This window comes from Peromyscus eremicus, chromosome 5, assembly GCF_949786415.1.
Source record: "Peromyscus eremicus chromosome 5, PerEre_H2_v1, whole genome shotgun sequence".
In the NCBI taxonomy this organism is placed as follows: domain Eukaryota; kingdom Metazoa; phylum Chordata; class Mammalia; order Rodentia; family Cricetidae; genus Peromyscus; species Peromyscus eremicus.
This window is the reverse complement of record NC_081420.1, coordinates 96479998-96497511: the sequence shown is the minus strand read 5'-3', so window position 1 is coordinate 96497511 and position 17514 is coordinate 96479998. Positions and strand designations below refer to the sequence as shown.

At 42.7% G+C, this 17514-nt stretch overlaps 1 protein-coding gene and 1 non-coding gene across 4 annotated transcripts in view; one reads left to right on the top strand and one right to left on the bottom strand.

Annotated features, from left to right (window-relative positions):
- Positions 1-17514, top strand: part of Znrf1 (zinc and ring finger 1) — a 105282-nt gene that overhangs the window by 19634 nt on the left and 68134 nt on the right. The window lies entirely within an intron of this gene.
- Positions 10559-10631, bottom strand: Trnaa-agc (transfer RNA alanine (anticodon AGC)). The gene has a single exon. It is a non-coding gene; the product is annotated as a tRNA-Ala (tRNA).

Below are 17514 nucleotides of genomic sequence, written 5' to 3'. Positions count from 1 at the left end.
CTTTGTTTGTACTCAAATATAAGATTTCATAGCCTTCAAAGCACTTAAGAAAGTGCCTTGCATTTATATCTACAATTTTTTTTTGTTTTTGCTTTTTGTTTTTTGAGACAGGGTTTCTCTGTGTAGCCCTGGCTGGCCTGAAACTCACTCTGTAGACCAGGCTGGCCTTGAACTCAAGAGATCCACCTGTCTCTGCCTCCCTAGTACTGGGATTAAAGGTGTGGACCACCACTACCCAGCTCTTTAATTTTCTCATCTCTGTCTTCCCATGGCATAGATTGTTTCTTCACGCCACTTTTAATTTATAGCTTTATATTTCATTGAACTACATTTTAGATTCCTTGCAGTACTAAAGGTTATTTACATCTTGTCTTCAGTTGTAGAAAAACAAACAAAAATGAACAAATCACCTTTTTAATGCTTTTCTTGTTTTCCCCTCTTTGAGAAAGCAAGTGGGGTTAGCTAGCTGCTTTCTTTTACCTTCTCTTCCTGCTCAAAAACTCCATGAAGCCTTATCACTCTGGCATCATGCTGTTGAGCAAACAAGCACTGTGAACGTGAGGGTAGGCAGGAAGCTAGAGCCCAGCATGGCTTTGTGCTCCACTCCCAGAGGAAGAGCAGCTCCTGAGTCATGTGGGGGAAACCTTACAGCATTGTACCTCTGGGGGCTCACAGCTGTGCAGGAATCTGTTTCTATAGCAACAGAAGGCTTAACTCTTCCTCAGTTCTCAGAATATGCAGAGAAGTGACATGATAAACTTTGAGAGCGTCCTGTGCTCTAGGCAGGCTAGATTCATTTTCTCCCTTCTAGATCAATTGTCCAGTACAGTGGCCAATAGCTATGGGTGGTTATTTAAATTACAATTAATTAAATTGAAAATTCTGTTTCATGATTTTTAGTTTGTTTTTATTTTTGAGACAACATCTTAAGAAATTGCTTTATTAGCCTAGACTGGACCACATTAGATAGTCCAGCTTGGCCTTGAATACAAGGCAGTCCTCCTGCCATACCCTCCCAAGTGCTAGGAATATTGTACACCACTGTGTCAGCTTCAAATTCCATTGCTGAGTCACATGAGCTACATTTCCAGGATTTAGCACCTACAGATGGCTAGGGAGTGTCACAATTGGGTGACACACATAAAGAACAGTTGCACAACTGTAAAGTTCTGTAGATGGTACTGTAATAAACTCCGCCACAGCATTTTCACAGTCAACTCCTTTGTTAAATGTGTGATTTCAGTTGCCCTCCCAGTGCCTAGAGTCTGGAAGGCTCTCTTTTGAGTTACCATATTTTGTACCATCTGTATATTAAAAGAATCCAGAGAGGATATTGAGTCCTAAAAATGGCTTGTGGTTCGTTGATGATTCCAAGCTTGCCCCTTTTACCTATAGTTTGGTATGATGTAAAGAGGAGAAACCAGGTAAATAGAAAGGTCATGTTAAGTAAGCTTTAGGGAGAGTAAAGACTAACTTCTACATTGGCTTATTGGTCTTAATCAGCTGTGATTAAGCTGAGATGGAGAGGACAAGTTTGTGAGACGACTGGACAAAGCTAACTCATCTTAATGAAAAGTGTATATATATATATACATATATATTCATGAAAATATAATGGAACAAATTGTTTTACATGCTGGCTTAAATACCCCCCCCCCCCCCTTTTTTTTTTTTTTTTTTTTTTTTTTTTGAGACAGGGTCCTACTCTGTAGCCTGACTGGCCTAGACTGTGCTATGTAAGCCAAGCCAGTCTTGAACTCACAGAAATCTGCCTGCCTAAAGGTGTCAGCCACCAGACTTTGCCTAAAACACCTTTACCAGGGGCTGGAGGGAAGGATGGCTTAGCAGTTAAGAGCCTGCATTGTCTTGCACAGGACCAGAGGTGCTTCCCAGCACCATAGCAACCTGAAACTCCAGCTCCAGGGATTCCAGCACCCGCTTCCATCTTTCCCAGGCACTGCACTTATGTACACAGTACCCTTACACACACAAACACACACACACACACACACACACACACACACACACACACTTAAAAATAAAATCTTAAAACCTTTGGGATCTGGCTCAGTGTATGAGGAACTTACTGCATGTCATAGTTCAATTCAGCTGTCAACTTGACACATTTGGGAAGAGGGAACCTCAGTTGTTGAGTTGCTTCCATCGGCTTAGCCTGTGGACCTGCCTCTGGGCGGTTTCTTGATTAATTTTAGGCACGCAAGGGGTAGTGCCATCCCTTAGGTGGGTGGTGGTCCTGGGTTATATAAGAAAGCAAGCTGAGCAAGCCAAAGAAGAAAGAAAACCAGTAATAAGATCTTACTGAAATTTGACTCAGGTTGGAAGTTCCTTATAAGGAAACCATCTTCCTCTTCATCCTTTGGAGTTGCCATCTCAGTTCTCCTTTGAGTTGCTATAGAATGGTTTAGACACACACACACACACACACACACACACACACACACACACACACACTCACTCTGAATCTCATTCCCCATTCACATATAACAGCATTTTACTGGCTGAAGTCCAGAGAGACCAAGGTTAAGAATAGTGTGGGTCACACTAGCTCTAGCCCAGTGAACAAAAGGAAGAGCCATCCTAGTTTTGGCTTGTGACAGACGATGCCAAAATTTTCTTCACTCAATTATGGAGCTCTGGTGGAGACTCAGAGTCCTTCCTAACACAGTGTTCCAGGTGCCCACCACCCATACCAACCTGTGACAGTGCCATGCCCTTCGTTGCTCTCCTTTGCTAGGAATTTGAGGCTTGGGATTTGTATTCAGAGAAAGATTGTAGATGCTGGTAATGTAAGCCAGATGCATTTTAAAGAATGAACCATCATGGCCCAAGGCACAGAATCGGTACCTAAGTGAAGATGGAGCTAAGAGTGTGATTTGGGATGTGTTTAGTTCATGCCGATGGTTTTGTGGGATTGGCAAAGGTGGCTTGGGGTTGACTTTTTGGAAAAAAAAAAAAAGAATCTGAAGACAAAAAGACAGTTTGTGAGCTGAAAGGGGGGAATTCAGAAAGAATTCAGAGGCAGCATTTGTAAAGAGAAGTCATAAAAGAAAAACAAAATGTCCTTCAAATGATGAATGCTCTGTGGAAACAAAAGTTAATCGAACTTGGTGCTTTCTAAATGTGGGATTTCTTGTTGGATAAATCAGGACCCAAAAGTTCCTCCATTTTTTTTTAATCCCAAAAATCACCAGTTTTCAAACATTAGTATAGAAAGTGTAAGCCTCCCTTCCAAATCTTCTGTATTTCTCCAGATGTTTTCCCCAGCAGATGGATGCTTGTGAATAAAACACATGATGCTTAGCTTCCCTACGTCTGGATTTGTTTACTTTAATTCCTCTTCATCGTTCCATGTAATTCCATGCTTTGTGAATTATATTTTTTTATTCTTGTTTCTGTTATAATTTCTAGAAATTTTTCTTCACTGGACGTTACACTGTTTATAGGAACTCTCTCTGACTGTCCGGCCATCGTGACTGCCTTTGCTAGAGACATCATATCTTCCATCTCTGTAAGTTGTCGGAAGAACCCATAGGGAAAGATCGCATAGCACATCCTCTGAGCTTAGTTTGTTCTTAGGGAGTATTGAGTTATAAGCTAGAAAGTATTCAGAGCTGGGACTGGAGCGATGGCTCAGTGGTTACTGCTCTTTCAAAAGACCTGAGTTCAGTCTCTAATACCCACATAAGGCAGCTCACAACCTCCTGTACTTCCAGCTTAGGGGGTCTGAAGCCTCTGACCTTGGAGTGCACATGTTCTCAGCTGCACATACCTCCCACCCTTCTCCACTCATACACAACTAAAAGTAAAATCATTTATTTGTTTGTTTGTTTGTTTGTATATTTATTTATTTCCAGACAGGGTTTCTCTGTGTAGCTCTGCCTGTCCTGGATCTCACTCTGTAGAACTCACAGAGATCCACCTGCCTCTGCCTCCTGAGTGCTGGGATTAAAGGCCTGGGCCGCCTCTGCCGCCACCACTCGGTTTAGAGCTTTTTTTTTTTTTTTTTTTAAATTTAGAGCTGGGCACCAACTGCAGGGAATATGTGGTAAATAAATGATGTCAGCTGTGGACTCAAAGAGCCTAGCTCTTCCAGCCCTCAGTTCTGGGCCTGACTTGCACACTGCTTCTTTGCATTTTCTATCTAGTGGGATGATTGCTTCTGCCAATGACTAGAGCATAAAGGTTTTTTTTCTTTGTTTGTTTTTAAGTCTTGGATTCACAATCTGGCCAGCTCTAAAAGAAAACACTTTGCACTGGGATGTGGTTCAGGTTAGGCTGTGAGAGGATGAGCTTAGCTGGGGACTTTTGCTTCCTTGGGGTACTGCACCCTGAAACTGTCAAGTGAGCAGCATTCTGGTAGGGCCTGCCCTGTAGTCATTGGTTGGGGCCAGGGCTGTGACTGAAACTGGTATTGGAGCACACAGGGGGATGTTTAAGTGAGGTAGATCCACCAGCCCCAAGGTCTGAGCAGCTGTTAGGTATCAGGCTGGCAAGTGTCCTGAGGAGTTCCTGTCTCCTCTGGTAACCTGTGGGATAGTGAACTGACCACTAACTCAGCATTTTATTTGAATTTATAAAAGACCTCTGATTTGTGTCTTGGTAGACATCTGAAATATTCCTAAGTAAGAAAAAGCATCCTTTCTAAGTGTTAGGTTTTTTTTGTTTGGTGCTAGGGGTTGAACCCAGGGCCTTATACATATTACACAAATGTTCTACAAGAGTCTCCTCATGTGTAGTTTAAACTGGCTTCAACTCCCCATCCTTCTGCCTCAGTCTACCAAGTGCTGGGATTATAGGCATGTACTACCACATTTGGTAATATGTTGGGTTTATTTTTGTTGTTGTTTTTAATATTTAAAAAAATGAGTGTGTGTGTGTGTGTGTGTGTGTGTGTGTGTGTGTGTGTGTGTACATCACAAGTATGTGGAGGTTGGAGGATAACCTGCATGAGTTAAGTTCTCTCCACCATGTGGGTTCCCAGGAACAAACTCAGGTCATTAGGTTTGGTGGCAAAGAGCCCTTAGCCACTAAGCCGTCTCACTGGCCTGGTGTTGGTATTTTAGAGATGTTGCTACTTACTACATGTGACTGAGGCCTAGAACCTGGAAATAGGGCTTAGGATGAAGCTGAGCCCATTGCCCAACAGCAGGGCTATTGTTTATTGAGTTCCAGTAGATGACATGTGTCATTTCCTCCTTTCCCAGAGAAAGTAGAGAGATGAGCAGATTAGGAAAGTACTTGGGAAAATTCTGTAATGATTTGCACTTGAGCCAGGCTTAACACTTGAATACTTGGACTTTTCCCTGCTGTGACTCTTGCTTTTCTGTAGTCTGGGTTTTGTTAGGTAATGCGTCTTTTTAAAGCAGACAAGTAGAGTTGTAACAAATAGTAACACATGATAACAATATTTCTGACAGCAGACATTTATTTAATTAATGCTTACTAAGAGCCTGCCACTGTTTAAATGTGTTCGGTATATTCATTCTTTGTCTTTGCCCTGTGACATATTTGACAGATGCAGAAACTAAGCCCCAGTACTTAGGAACTTGCCTAAATGTCACATAGCAGGCAAGTGATGTGGCTTTAATGAATGGCACCTCATACTGTTAAGTGGCCATTCGGAAATGCAATTATTAGGATCTTTTTTAGCCCTGATGGTCTTTCCTTCAATTTACAAACCTTTGTAGTTCTATAAAATGATGAAGAAATAACAGACATTTTCTTACCTCTGTCTGCTCTAAGAATTGCACTCTTTTATTCCTCGTTATGACCAGTCCCTTTAACCACTTTTGACTCCAGTGGGATCTACAGTCCACAGACCCTGTGTCCTCCACCCTCTCCTGCCTGTCTTTCTCCCTTATAGCTTAAATTCCTCAGCCGATGATAGTAAGTCACTCTCAATGCCTTTCCCCCCTTCTGCCTTGTTACAGCTTGGCCAAGCCTCAACCTTGGTTAAATCAAGTTTGCCTGCTGTGTGGGTGTAGTCCTGGGAGGGAAGAAATGCAGAGCACCCCCCTTCTCCACTCTCCATTCCTGATCACCAAGTTTAAATGGGTTTAAACATGACCTGGGAAAGCTGACCTTTTTTATAGTGCATTCATTCCAACTTCTAGAGGGTTGTTCCTTACCTTCTCCTCCTCAAAACTATCTCCTTCATAGCTGACTGGTGGCACACACCTGCAGTCTCAACACTTGAGAGGCAGAGGCAGGAGAATTGCCAGTTCTGGGCCAATCTGGGATACATAATGAGATCCTTTGTTAGTCCCCCCTCACCCATCTTAGCCTTTGGTGAAGACCTTACTTTTACTTTCTTTTTCATTGAGAAAACAGTTAACTACCCTATCTACCCATCACCCACCTATATACATCTCTGCTATTCTTGTCTTTCCTGTAACATTATGAATTGTCCATATTCTTTGCAAAGGCTGACCCCTCTCCTTGTAAATTAGATCTCAGCCATTTTCCATAAGTCATTATGGAATCCTCAGCACTGATCTCCAGGCCTTCTCTGTTCTCTCCTAAGTGTGGCTTCTCTGGCACATTCCTATCAGCACTGGTGCAAACTGCTGGCATTTCTCCCACTTGAAAATAGCAATAACAGAGTATATCCTGCTTTCATTTCACTACTTCCCATGATAGCAAAACTCGTAAGAATTCTCATTCTGGGACTGGGGAGATGGCTCAGCGTTAAGAGCATTTATTGCTCTTGGAGAGGACCGTGGTTTTCTAGTTTCTTCTTTTAGGACCCAGAGTATGTAGTAGATTAGTGAATGTTCCATACATGTTTGAAGAGAAAGTATTTTCTGCTATTGGAGGATTGTTCTGGCATTGTTGGTTGAGTCAGTTTGGTTGTTGGTCTTGTTTGTTTGGTTGGTTGGTTGGGTTTTTGGTTTTGGTTTTTCCAGACAGGGTTTTTCTGTGTAGCCCTGGCTGTCCTGGATCTCGCTCTGTAGACCAGGCTGGCCTCGAACTCACAGAGATCCGCCTGCCTCTGCCTCCATGCGCTGGCACTAAAGGCGTGTGCCACTGCCCTTGGTTGTTTTCAATTCTTCCAGAACTATACTGATTTATGTTTACTTATTTAATTAATTGCACAGGGAAGTGTTAAAAAGCCACACCAACTTCCATTGATGAGCATCTTTGTTTGCCCTCTGACTTTTGCCTTTCTGTGTCTTTTTTTTTTTTTTTTTTTTTTTTAGGGTCTCATTATGCATCCCTGATTGGCCTGTAACTCACAGAGATCTCTGCCCTGCAAGTGCTGGGATTAAAGGCATGCTCCTGCTCCACCACACCAGGCACTATCTGTATCTATAGATATTTTCTGGTAGAAAATGTATGGTTTGGCATATTGCTTTTTTTTTTTTTAATCCAGACTAATAATTTTTTGCATCTTTAGTTAGTGTTTTGTTTGTTTTTGAAACATATAGCCCAGGCTAGCCTCAAATTCACTTTGTAGCTAGGGATGACCTTGAACTTATATATGTGTGTGTGTGTGTGTGTGTGTGTGTGTGTGTGTGTGTGTGCGCGCGCTGCAGGGTATGCAGAAGCCAAATGAAGACACTGAATGTCCTGCTCTATCACATTCTACCTTATTCCTGTGACAAAGGGTTTCATACTGAACCTGAAACCAGCAAATGCCATCAGTCCTCTTGTCTCCTCCCCCACAGTGTTGGGTTTCAGGCCCAGGTGCATATGCAGCCACAGCAAGCTTTTTAGGTAGTTGCTGGGCATTTGCTCTCAGGTTCTCATGTTTGTGCAGCAAAAACTCTTGCCCACTCATTTATATCCACAACCCTGACCTTGAACTTCTCATCCTCCTTCCTGTACCTCCCCAGGGCTCCCTGCAGGCTGAGGTAGCAGTACTCTACCAGCTGAGCTACATCCCCAACCCTTTCAGCTGATATTTATGCCATTGCAGTGTAAGAACAATATGAGTCTTAAGATAATATTCTTCCATTCATTTCCTCCGTGACCTCTGTGATTTTCATATATTTTATGTGCTCATGTGTGTGTGCCTGAGAGGAGAGTCAATGAATAGACACTAAAAGTAAAACCCACAGTTTGCAGTTCACAAAACAGACATGTGATGTAAACAGGTAGTAAAACTCAAGCCATAGGAAGAAGACACTTGAAAGGCACAAATAGCCTCATTTTTCTGGTTCTCTGCTTCAAGTGGCTTGAAGGGTGAGGGAAATTTTAACCTAACAGACAGATGAAGGCTGGGCTATAATTAGTAAGAGGCTGCCATTATCAGTTCAGTGCCGCACAGGTCCCACTTATATAAGAATGCAGAGGGATCATAAGGAAGCTCAGTCTTGTAAATTCAGAATTCAGCTCCTTGCTGCTAGCACTCCTGAGTATGAAAATCAGATTCCCCATTTCACATAAGCCTTCCTCTTACCCGGCGGGAAAACCAAGGACCTGTTGCCTCAGGGTCACTGTTCACTAGCCAGATCTCTGTCGGGAAATGGATCTCTAAGATTTGCTTAGCTGCTATGGGCTCCTGGCTCATCTCAGGTTCTCCTTTTAAGAACACAACTCTGGCAGCCAAGTTATCTGCTCCCTTATCCTGAAAGGTTTGGACAGGCTACCAAAAATGGAGAATCAACTTAATTTCTTTGAGCTATTGAAATCTTGAACATTTATAAAGCAATGCTGGTGCTTCAATAGTACTTGGGCAAGTAAGATTTGTTCAGTGATGGTATATATTTGTATATGTCTACATTAATGAATAAAGCAATGTGTGATTCAGTTTCTTTAATGTGTTTAAAGAAAATCTTTGGGCTATGTAACACTTTGTGAGCTCTAGCTCCATTGATCTAGGGTGGAAGAAAGCAACCATGTTCTTGAGTGCCTGACCTGTGCCAGGCACAGGTATGGAACTTGGCATATATTCTCTTTTCCTTTATAGCGATCCCAAGTATAGAAAGAAATTACTCCCATCATATGATCGGAAATGACAGCATCAGGATTTCTGCCTGGCATCTGCATTGTATTTTGCAACCTTTAGGATGGGCACACTTAAATGCGGTTGTGTTTGTTCTCTTTCCTGTCGGTTGACGGAAAATGTTGCTATGCAGGGGTAAGAACAGTGGATAATATTGCTGAGATCTATAGCTTTGGGGCCTTCTATTTAAGAATGGGACTCCACTGATAGGTTAATGTATATGATGTTAGTTTTACTTTTCTTCATGTTTTAATTCCTAGTTTCCTTTTCCATTCCTAAATTCCTTTTTTTTTTCCTTGACAAGGTCTAACTGTGTAGCTTAGGTTGATCTGGAACTCATAATGCAGACAACCACGCTGGCCTTGAATTCAAAGAGACCCATATGCCTCTGCCTCCTGACTACTGGGATAACTTGCTGACAGATATGGAACGGTCTATGATAAGGAAATTAATTGGAACCTGCTCATGAACCCTTCTTTCCTTCCACCTGGCAGTTGGGTTTTGGGCTCCAAGTCCCTGTGATTTTAGAGCTGAATCAAAATCCACTTTTAAAAATATATAATTTATTTTTATTTTATGTGCATTGGTGTTTTGCCTATGTGTATGACTGTGTGAGGGTGTCAGAATCCCTGGAACTGGAGTTATAGACAGGTGTGAGCTGCTGTGTGGGTGCTGAGAGTTGAACCCGGGTCCTCCGGAAGAGCAGCCAGTGCTCTTAACCACTGAGCCATCTCTCCAGCCCCTCAAAACCTATTTTTGTTGTCTATTGTTAGGCAATAAAATTTGCCTTAAAACGTAATGCCTTGCTGAGCTGAGTTGACGGCTCAGTCAGTAAAGTCCTTGCTGTGCAAATGTGAGGACCTGAGTCCAGTTCCCCAGAACCTCTGGGACAATCGAGCATGGTGGTGTGCGCTTGTAATCATAGTATTGGAGAGGTGGAGACGACAAGTGGGTTTTTTGGCCAGCCAGTTAGACTGGCTTGCTGGCCAGTCAGTCAGCCTAGCGTACTTGACAAATTCCTGGCCTCTGAGAGACCCTATCTCAAAAAGAAAAAAATTGTTGGACAGTGCCTGAGTCAGGATACCTGAGGTAGTCCTTAGCCTCTGCACACATGTGCACATGTAACCACATACATACAAAACTTCACATGCATGTACACATACAATTTAATGACTTACAGCCATAATAATTCTGTGACCCAGGAATTCAGGCTGGGTTCAGCTGGATTGTTGTTTGTGTAGCAACAGCTGGGATGCTTGTATTCAGACAGCAACTGGAGCTGGAATGTCTAAAATAACTGCTGGAGTCTTTGCCACCTTGACTGGCATGATTAGGAGGTAGAGTCCCTCTCTCCATGTGGCTCTGCCTTTGTTTGACTGGCTTGGGTTTTTAATGGCAACTAGATTCCAGGGGAAAAGCATTCTAAGCGACTACAGCAGAAATTTGCAATTCTTTTTTTTTAAATTATTTTAATTATGTGTGTGTGGCAGGAAGAGGTTTGTGGACATGAATGCAAGTGCCCACAAAGGTCAGAGATCCCCCTGGAGCTGGGGTTACAAACTGTTTTGTTTATTTATTTATTTAATTTTTTTTGGAGCTGAGGATCGAACCCAGGGCCTTGTGCTTGCTAGGCAAGCGCTCTACCACTGAGCTAAATCCCCAACCCCAACTGTTTTAAGCCATTTGTAGTGGGTGCTGGAAACTGAACTCAGGTCCTCAGGAAGAGCAGTATCTGCTCTTAACCATGGAGTCATCTCTCTAGCTCCAAGAAGTTATAATTCCTGAAGGGCCTGGCTTCAGAAGATTTCTCTCTGTAGTCTGGCCCATTGATAAGGGGATGTCGGGAGATGGGACATTGTAGAAGAACCTCTGAGATAGAAGCATAATCTACCCTTCTGTGAAGAACTTGACTCCACTCCAGGTCGATTAAGTCAGAATCCCTAAAGAACCAGATGCTCTTGGGAAAGTTGGCTGTGTACACTTGGAAGCATACTCTCCTGAGCCTGGCAGTCAGGCTCTGCATGCAACAATGGAAGCCCTCACTCCTTTGATTATGCTGATAAAATAAATTGAACATAATTTAAGTGCTGCTAACATTTTTCCCCTAGGTCTTGATCCCATTTTTAACTTCTATGAAAACTCTCCGACTAGGACTGTTCAGTAGGAGAGCACTTAGTAGCTTATGAAGGCCCAGGTTTGATCCCCAGCATCAGAACAAAGTAGCAAAGCAGAGCACCTCTGCAGACACGCTGGTGTATACTTTGGTGCCCTTTCAGTGAGCTACAACTCCTGTCCTGGTCTTCTTAAGACAGCGTTACTTAGGAGTCGTTTGAAACAAGTGTCTCACTGTGTAGCCCTGGCTGTCCTCAAACTTGGGGTCTTGCTGCCTGTGCCTCCCAGTGCTGGAAGTTTGTGTAAAGGCATGTGTAAAGTTTGCAGCAAAATTGAGAGGTAAGGATTTTTGTTTGTGTGGTTTTTTTTTTAAGCTCATACATAAATGTGTTGTATTATGCATTAATTTAAGGATTTAAAAAAATAGTTACAAATCCAGAACCATTTGTTAAAAGGGCCGTCTCTTTTCACCCATCTCTTCCTCATTATACTTAGTATTCCTCATTCTCACTGGTGAGTTGGCCATCCATATGCTTGTATAGGAGTGGCAGAGTGTCTGTCATAAAGGATGAATGATGCCTTGTCCTCTTTCATCTTCTTGGGAAGCTGAGATGGGAAGATCGAGAATCCAAGGCCTGTATCACTCTCCTGTCTCCTTTCTTTATCTTAAAGCCATCTTTGTACCAGTGAGTTTCCAAGATGCCTGGTCAAGTCTAGTTCCCTGTGCCCTGAGTGATGGGCAATTTTTTTTTTTTTTAAATGCCGAATGCCTTTTATTGAAGGAGGGAGGAGGTCTTAAATACAGGCTTATAGTACAATGGGAGAACCCCGGAGGGCAGAAGTTCACTACCGATGTTTTACAATCTTGCATGCCCAATATGTATGATACACAGACAAGGAACTTCCCTTAAGCATTCAGGAGGGTGGAACTCGGCAGGGAATTAGCATAGGGAGGATATCAAGGTCAAGGTCAGCAAGCCAGGCAACAGTTACCCAAAATGGGGGCCAGGGCCCTACAGGTCCCCTTTTTACTAAAAAATGAGCTTCTGACATAGGTTGCGTGGGACGTCAGCAGGTCACCTTACCTGTCATGGTGCCACACGGGCACTCTGTCTTAGGTTGGTGAGCACCCCCCAGGCATTACCTGTCTCTGAATACTCATTATCATACAGGCTCAATCATGTGTGAGCTGCAGAGTTAACTGCTGCCAAAGATCTCAAAGTGGTGCTGGGCTTGCAATCTGTGTGTTCAACACAGAAAAGACCAACAGAAGTCCTAACTCACCCATTAGCCAGTAGGCTAAAGGCAACTGAGCCATTCCCTTCCTTAACGAGCCTTACTGCAAATTGGAGTCCTTTTTAAGATGGTATCAATAGGCACTTTTGAGAGTGAGTGCTTTTATCAGAATTTTTTTGTCCGTTATTGCCTAAGTGGCTAACACATTATCACCCTGGCAGATGTGCCTTTATCTTTTCAGGGGGTTGTGAGAGGAAGTTCACATTGCACACTAGTGCTTCTTTCTGCAATTTTACTTTGCAGAACATTTAATCTTAGTCTTAACAAAAGTTGGCAGTTGTCTTTTAACGCTTCAGATTATGTATGTCTTTAAATAGGCTGCCTTCCAAAACTAAGGGTTTCGCTTTGTTTTGTTTTGGGGTTTGTGTTTGTTTGTTTGAACTAACTCTGTAGACTAGACTGGCTTTGAATTCAGAGATTCGCCTGCCTCTGCCACTTGCTGCCTGCATCTGCCTCCTGAGTGCCGGGATTAATGGCATGTACCACCACTACTGAAAACTAAGTTTTCAATGTTTTTTCTTCACCAGGCCTTTTTATGTCCAATTTGCTTAACTAAAATTTATTGAGAATTTGAATAGACAGGAGCCATTTTAGGTTTTACTAAATGTGTAGGAATGATTAATTATGGCTCTTGTTGTGGGACTTTACAGTTTAGTAAAAGTTACTGAGTTTAATACACAAGTGTAAAAGGCAGCATGTGGGAGTTGGGTGGAGACCAGCTTTCAAAGCCTGCTGGGCTTTCGGGAGCTTCCCTTTGCACTTATAAACAATAAAACCTTGATTCTTGGTATTTAACCCTGGGTATTGGCCATCACCCTCTTTCAGCTTTTGTGACTCACTTTCCTGCCACTTTTTTTTTTTTTTTTTTTTTTTTTTTTTTTTTTTTTTTTTTTTTTTTTTTTTTTTTAAAGATTTATTTATTTATTTATTATTTGTATACAGTGTTCTGCCTGCATGTGTCCCTGCAGGCCAGAAGAGGGCATCAGATCTCATTACAGATGGTTGTGAGCCACCATGTGCTTGCTGGGAATTGAACTCAGGACCTCTGGAAGAGCATTCAGTGCTCTTAACCTCTGAGCCATGTCTCCAGCCTCCTGCCACTTTTCTTAAGGCCGAGGCTAGAAATATGGCAGTCCTCCTGTCTCAGCTTCTTGAGTGCTGTCATTACAGGCATGGACATTGCCATGTCTAACTCCCTGGGCTGCTGCTTCTCCTTTTGTTTTTTCAAGGCTTTTTCAAGTTTCTCTGTGTAGCCCTGGCTGTCCTGGAACTCCCTACTGTAGACCAGGCTGGCCTCGAACTCAAAGATCCGCCTGCTTCTGCCTCTCAAGTGCTGAGCCAACATACCTGGACTCCTGGGCTTCTTAAAAATGGAATTCTTTTTTATTGTTTGGACATGCCTCCCTATATAGCCATGACTGTCCTGGAACTCATTATGTAGCCCAGGCTGGCACTCACTATCCTCCTGGTTCAAGAATTCTTTTCTCTAACATTGCCTAACACTTTGATCAGAAGATGGAGGTGATAGAGTATTTAAAATAGTGATTATTTTAGCTGCTACCTCTTCCCTTCCATCCTGTTAAATTAAAAAAAAAAAAAAAAAGCTTCGTTTTCACTGAAATCCCCTGGCAGGTGCCTTAGTTGGATTAATAGGGGTGCTTCTGGTGGCCTCAGGAATCTGGCTTTGGCACATGTTCTTTAAGCATTCGGTGTGAGTGTTTTTTAATTTGCCCACACCCATGCAATCCATGTTTCCTGTGCCAATACCAGAATAACCCTGGCCAGGGATCAAGATAAGCCTAGTAACTGTCCTAAAATTAAATGCTTAAACTCTGTTTGCCCTTTGCATTTTATTTTGAAGTCCTGAGCCCTTTTTCACCACTTAGGACAAGGCGAGGAAGGAGACACTTGGAGTCAGTATCCTAGATGTAGTAAGGGGCTGGGTAAGAAGGACAGTCATTGTTAATAAGCAGAGATAGAGCCAGTATAAATTTTCTGGGTTAAAGATAGTTTTAACCCAACAATAGGATGCTGTGACATTATTAATCACTGGCTTTCCCCAAGCAAACTATAGTAGTCTGGACTGTGAGTGTGAACTATACTGAACCAGGCCCGTGCCTCTGATGCTCCTCCAGCTCAGCTATGCTGCTCCTTAACGAGCTCACCAAGTAGCCCCAGTGAGGATATATTATGTGTATCCATGACACCTTTCAGATTATAGGAAATCATTCAAACTCTGAGAAAGAGGCTTTTGCCTAAGAGTGGCTTATAGTCTGACTACAAAATAAATTGCTTTTATTGCTGGTTTTATCATCTCCCTGTATGTACATTTGCTGCTGGTATAGTAAAAAGATGGTGGTGAGCTTTGTGTCCCCTGAAGAAGCCTTTGCAAATAGGTAGTGGGGAGAAGGGTAGACCATGTTTAAGCATAACCCTTTAGTTATTGTTTGAATGTATGTAGACATCAGAGTCACTTTTTAAAAATGTAACATTTCAGGCAGATGAGCTGGCTCACTGGATAAAGGTGCTTGCCACCAAGCCTGACAGCCTGAGTTCTAACCACAGAGAGAGAGGGAGAGAGAGAGAGAGAGAGGGAGGAGAAAGAAAGAAGCATTTCAAATGTACTGATGTAATATAGCAAATATATATACTTGTAACCAAGATTGTTGTATGAGTTCTGACAAAGCTTGCCTGGAGATCAGAAGCAGAGTAGCCAGCCACTTCTTACCTCTTCGAAATCTCAGACTGCATGTGTGGGGATCCTATCTCTATGAATCCTCAGAACGAATGGTCGAGAGATCCTGTCTCCACCCACCGTATATTCCTGTCCCTAACTCCCATGTGCTGGGATTAAAGGCACATGGGAGGCTGGGATCACAAGATGTCTGTATATTTTTTATGGGACTTTTTCCTGTTTTGGATTTTATTTTGTGGGGTTTTTGTTTTTTTGTTTTTTTTGTTTTTTGTTTTTTTTTGTTTGTTTGTTTTGTTTTGCTTTGTTTTGTTTGAGACAGGATCTCACTCTGAAGCCCAGGATAGCCTGGAATTCAATATATAGCTTATGATTACTTCAAACACAAGGCAGTCCTCTGCCTCAGCTTCTCACATACTCAGATTATAGATATGAGCCAGTACAGTTCAGTTGGATTTCTCTATATTTATGCCATCTCAGAGAGCCCCCATAGCTTTCTATGTGTTAATATAAATAGGTCTAGGGATATAGGTTCAATCCCTAGTACTGAAAAAGAAAAAAAGGGTGGGGGGGAAATGTTTACTTCTTTGAGATTTCCTTTTAAAATTCAGTACTGTGTTGTGTTTTTTGAGATGTTCTGTGCATATCCAACATGACACTCTTTATTAGTCTATATGCACAGGGAGCAGTTAATTGGAACACTTTTGTACCTGTTTGTAACCATTAGCATGAATGGTGCTGTGGGTTTTGCATGTGCAGATCTCTTGCCTTTCCCAATGCAGATAGATGGTCCTGTTATAGATGTCCTATTATAGTTGAGTTCTTTATGTCATTTCTGTCATGCTTAGGACTGCTGTAAGGATGCGCCACAGATTGAGTACCTTGTTCCAGATGCCTATAGTCTGTCATCAAGGTGTCAGCATGACGCTGTCTTTGGAGGCCTCTGTCCTTGGCTGGCAGATGGCCACCTTCTCCACATGTCTCCACACGGTCTTCCATTTGTGTCTGTGTTCTAATCTCTTACAAGGATAACAGTTATATTCTATTAGGGCCCACTCCCAAAACCCCATTTTAATATGCTGATTCGGCTTCTAATACATTATTGGATTAAAGCAAATAAAGTGGACCCCCTTTGCTTTACAAGGAGAATGCTCTTGGAGCCTTGCACTTGGTGACAGTTACAGTGAGTCTGTGGATATTGTTTATTAGGCCAGAGAAGATTCTTTGTGCCCTGTTTGCTCTCAAGAACGGAGAACATGAGGCCTGCCTCAAACTAGAGATCAGAAAACTTGGGTTCCTTCCTCATAGAGGTTCAGAAAAATAGCATGGGCTGTCTCTAAGGCTGATTTGGAAGACAGGAGCTTCAGACAGAGCAAATAACAGCATAAAAAGGCGTGGGTGTTTGACAGGCCAGTCACAGGCACAGGCACATAGGTATCCCTATGTTGCTCTGCTGCCCCTCAGTGTTTCTGTCAGCAACCCAGCATCTTTCCGCTGACTTCTTTCTGTCACTACACTGGTTTCTTTTGGTCACCATTAGGAGTCGTCTCCTCTTTGGATGTACTCTGGGCCTCCTCAGGCTTTGCATTGAGTGTTCTGATTTCCCATTGTTGTTACTTCCTAGCATATGCATTTTCCTAACTTGAGTGAGATACAGTTTCTGTACACTCACCGAAAGTACACCCCAGTAGATTTTATTATGTCCACAGGGTTGTGCAGCATCACCGCAGTCAGTTTTAGAACATTGTCATTATCTCCCAATGAAAGTTTCCCATACTTTTAAAAAATACTTAGTTTTTAAAATTCTATATCCATGCACTCGTGTGTGTGTGTGTGTGTGTGTGTGTGTGTGTGTGTGTGTGTGTGTGAGAGAGAGAGAGAGAGAGAGAGAGAGAGAGAGAGAGAGAGAGAGAGAGAGAAAGACAGAGACAGAGACAGAGAGAGAGAGAGAGAGAGAGAGAGAGAGAGAGAGAGAGAGCGCGAGCGCATGCATGCCATGGTACAATGTGTCGGTTAGAGGACAGCTTGCAAGCACCAGTTCTCTCTTTCCCCCATGTTGGTCCCAGGATCAAACTCAAGTCGTTAGACTTGTCAGCAGGTGCCTTTACCTGTTGCGCCGTCTAGCTGGCCATCCCATACTGTTTAAAAAATTCTCTTGCGGGGCTGGAGAGATGGCTCAGCGGTTAAGAGCAAGGGCTGCTCTTCCAGATGACCCAGGTTCAATTCCCAGTACCCACAAGGCAGCTCACAACTGTCTGTAACTCCTGTTCTGGGGGATCCTACACACTTACAAAGACATACTTGTAGGCAAAATACCAACGTACATAAAATGCAAATAAATTATTAAAAAAATTCTGTTGGGGAAGGGGTTGTTTGAGACAAGATCTTGTCCTTAGCCCAGGTTGACCTGGAACTCACTGTGTAGCACCTGCTGGCCTTGAACTTG